This window comes from Cottoperca gobio, chromosome 7 (assembly GCF_900634415.1).
Source record: "Cottoperca gobio chromosome 7, fCotGob3.1, whole genome shotgun sequence".
In the NCBI taxonomy this organism is placed as follows: Eukaryota; Metazoa; Chordata; class Actinopteri; order Perciformes; family Bovichtidae; genus Cottoperca; species Cottoperca gobio.
In genome coordinates this window covers 15,719,557-15,723,810 of record NC_041361.1, presented here as the reverse complement: position 1 = coordinate 15,723,810, position 4,254 = coordinate 15,719,557, and the positions used below count along the sequence as shown (strand labels likewise).

General features: G+C 37.5%; 1 protein-coding gene across 2 annotated transcripts in view; it reads left to right on the top strand.

The window, feature by feature from the left end:
• The window catches only part of sema3h (sema domain, immunoglobulin domain (Ig), short basic domain, secreted, (semaphorin) 3H), a 55,796-nt gene extending 51,927 nt beyond the window's left edge, over nt 1–3,869 (top strand). For both annotated transcript variants that reach the window (XM_029435026.1, XM_029435025.1), the window contains exon 18: nt 1–3,869. This exon is cut by the window's left edge and continues 1,325 nt beyond it. The gene's annotated coding sequence lies outside the window, so the exon portion shown is untranslated.
• The last annotated feature ends 385 nt before the right edge of the window (nt 3,870–4,254 follow it).

The window sequence follows — 4,254 nt, the reverse complement described above, 5'->3', positions numbered from 1 at the left end:
TCAGATTCTTAAAACAGTTTGTGTTTTAAGCATAACAACAGCTATAAATAAGTGTTTCGATCGTCTCAGTGAGGTGGGTATTTTTTGGAAAACAATCAGCAGTGATTGTTAATTAAAGGGCCTTTGAGAAGGTCATTATTTACTGTAGGTTGTGAATAGCAGTAAATAGCACTGATGAGTATTCTGCTTCTTTTTTCCCCAAATGAATATATACCCACAGTTCACCTACACTGAGAGTTTTGCTGGTTTATTCAGATCGATGGGGTCTGACCCCGAGATTACTGACCATGACCATAAAGAGAGAAGCATTTGATGAGGTTACAGATCTACTTTCCCCAGACTCGCTGCAGAAGATGTTTCCATTATGTTCTCCTGAAAGGTTCAGAAATGTTAGCGAGTAGCGTTCGCAGACATGTCTGGCACTGCCACGCAGCAGAGCTTAGTATAGGTGTGGGGAAAAAGTGAACATAAATGAAGACACAGTGGAAAGAAATCCTATTCTGGGTGTTGGTTTAGTTTGCCTGGAGACATGAGTACAGTGTACAGGTTTAAAAAATGTTATTGTACGACAAAAGTGACGTCTGCACATCAACTGCAGACACATCTACACATTTTCAAGTGTTTTTTCTGGGAAAATAAATGTTAAGCTGCTATTAGATGAGGCACAATCATGTCTCTCCAGTAAATAAATAAAAAACATCTTCCCCCTGACTATTATGATTGAATTTCACATAAAAATGAAATTTAAGACGCTCTGTATGTATTGGGAAAACATTTTTGGACCGTGTAGAACACGAAAATGCTTAGATTTTTCAGTAGTGTTTGATATGACATGGACAAGAAAACATGTTTGGTAGAGGACCGGAGTATGACTATGATAGACTTTGTACAGAACATGCATGTTTTTCAACCTATGGCCAGAATGAGCCGTTGGTGACTTTGAGTGGGTTCCAGCCCAATTAAAGAGGTGGAGTAATATATTGCTGGTCCCGTAGCTGCAGCTGGTAATGACGTCTGGCTGTAAATTATAAAGCAGGCCCGAAGTTTAATAAAGAAGCCTTTATTATACAAAGTTGGAACTTGAGAAAGTGCTGAGCAGGACTGGCGTCAAGTGGACTCTGGCGTTTGGGATTTGAACAACTTCAGTGACTTTGCAAGGCAGTAAATTGTGATTTGTTCTTAATGTTTAAATGTTAAACTGACACAACTTGTTCCACCTCTATTTAACGTTCTTCTTAGTGGTATTTATTTGTCTAGGCTGGAGTGAAACTGATTGTTTCAGAAGTTGCAAGGTCAGTTTTTTTGGGGGATAAATATGTCCATGATGTCTCACAGACTGGACACTTATTTAACATTTGTGTTGGTATGTCTTTATATGTATGTACTGTATGTTTGTGTGCCCACACATTCAAGTCTGCACAGTACTTTGTTTTGTTTTGCAAGAGTTCCAATTGTTCCTATCTGTTTCTGTTGATGCACCTTCCCACTCCCACCTGTGGAAAATCAGATCAGTCCTGCTTGCAATCACACATGTATATATGTTTTTTAATTCTGTCCTATCCCGCAACATTTAAAAGGCAGCAGTAACTAAAAGTGTTTTTGAATTTGATGGTTTGTCTTTTCGTTTCTCGGAACAACAGATACAAACAAATGCAGAAACACCAGAATAATGAGTTTTAATTTACAGAGAGAATGGATAGGGATAAGAAGAAATCCAAACAGACTCATTCAATTAACACTTAGTTTACTGGAAGATGATGCATTTATGGTTCATTCCAATATTAACAGCCTCTCATATTTTCATATTTTTAATTTCATTCCACAATGATAATGTTGAGCATGCAATTCTGCATATATTAGACTAAATATATCCCATGCTGAGTCCAACAAGATCCCTTTGCACTGCTAGTTGTATGTATTTCTCTATGTGTGTGCTTGTATATTTTTGCGTGTGCGTTTGACATGAGTGGGATCAGAGCGAGTGGAACTGAAACAAAGGTTCAGAGGCCAACCCAGTAAATCTGCCAAACAGGGAACTCAGCAATGGATCGGAGACATCGGAGATGCTGTAAGAAAAATAAACCAGACCGACTCAGAGCAGAGAGAGCCTGCAGAAATTAACATGGGTTGGGCTCTTTGGCTTCTTGGCTTTGGCCACATGAAAGCGCTAACCAGCGCTGAGCTACTTCTGAATGTGTGTGTTTAAATAAAGAGAGAGCGAGAGTTTATATGTTTATATGTTGAAAGTGTCAGTTGCAGCCATGCCTGAAAAATGAAAGGGTGTGTGGGTGAGTGTGAAGCTGGCAGTATGATCCAAATTAAATCAGGATTTGGTGTGTTCTCAGACTGCTGTCAAATATGGCATTAAGGATATGACAAGTACACGTTATTTTGTAAGCATTCACAAACAATATGGTATGAGTCGTAGCCATTGACATAAGGTACTGTCCGGGCTGTTAAAGCTAGGGTTAGTAATCTTCTAGCTAATGCTGCTAGCTACTTTGATTGGAAAAGGGTTGGCAGCACTTTTCTGTTGGATACTTGCAAAATCTACCGTAGCCTATTCTTGCTAGTTTCTCAAGATTACTAATCATAGTTTTAAATGATTACAACATAATCATTGTTATATTTTTGTTGTTATATCTTGTTTCTCAAAATATTAAGTACACAATTAAACAAGCAAAGAGAATCCAAGTCTAGCTCCCTCTTTGCTAGCTTCTGCTGCACACTAGCATCTTAAACTCAATGGGTTTCTTCATAGCCGCCTTTCTGAAAAACATGATAGGCCTACTGGTGTTTTCTGTTTAAAATAAATGGCTAGCCCTTAGTGTTATAAAACGTGAACACCTTGTAAAAATGGCAGTTACTTTTTTAGCATTCAAAACAACATAGCCTATCCTATGAATTATAGCTATTAGCCATTAGCTAATTGCCTCATGGAAGCTGTGTAGTTAGTGTTAATGCTAACAAAAGCTAAATTGGTAATCATATTTTTGAAATGTAGGCTGTAGGCTATTTCAGTGGTAAAAACAAATCTATCTTCAAGGAATAGTTCAACATTTTGGGAAATATGTTTACTCTCATGTCAGTGCGTTATGAAGCTGCCGCCGGCAGCTCTTTAGCTTAGCTTAGCACAAAGACTGAAAACTGCAAAAGCATCTAGCTTGTCAAATAATTCCTTTAAAAATGGACAAAATGGCAGGGACATTTTACTTTTCAGAAAGACAGAGGCAAAAAATGTTCTGTCATTACATTACAGATGCTAACGGCATAGGCTAGCTAGGAGAGGCAGAGGGATTTTGGCCTTGTGACATTATTGACCAGCGTGTGGGAAAATGAAAAAAGCAGGCTGTGCTTGACACGTTCTGCGGTCCTAAATGCCCACTCTCAGGCAAACAAAGCCAATATGACGCTTGTTTCCATTTTGCTTGAGAGAAGATGCCAACTTTGATTTAAGAGTGTTTCAACACAAGTAGCCTATGCATCAAAATCCCACAACTAGTGAATATGAAAATAATACAACTTGTATGGTCTCCGGCTTGTGGATATTGTGTGTATATGAGTGTGTAATGCGTATAGGCTATTATTTGTGTCAGATCCAAACATCACATAAGTAGGAGGCAGAAATCCTACAAGACATTTTTATGGCGGACCATTTTAAACATTTAAGACAGTTGGTGCATAGCTGCACGTCGATCGTTCATTACAACGGCCTCTTGTGTTTCACTCTGTTTTTCTGTAATTACATCTCAGAATCAATATTCGTCTCGTGTGATTTTCCAGAACGACTTCTTTAGAGACAGAATGAAACTGTCGTCAACTTTGTTTTTCTTTTTGTAAATATGTATAAAGGTCTGCTTTCAAATGAGTATGTTTGTGTTTTGTGGTTTATTGTGCCAATAAGAAATATATCCAGATACTGAACTACACAGAAAGAGTATAGTAGATATAGTACGATATTAATGTATTGTTAATTATCCTACTTTTTTTCTCATTTAAACCTTTGAAACTCCATTGAATTATCTTAAAAACGTATTGTCATCAAGGTTGAAAACCTCTCAACAAACACCACTTTTTTGTGATCAAGCCTGAAAATGACTGACGGTCTTGGTCTCCTCTGAGAGTTAACTCTTTGAAGTACTATTATAATTAATCTAAAAGCTACTGAATCAAATTCCCAAAGTCACAAACAAACTTTTTTTGTTTTGTTATTTTGTTACTTTTTTCTGTTTTGTTTTACAAGCTAAGCAGCTG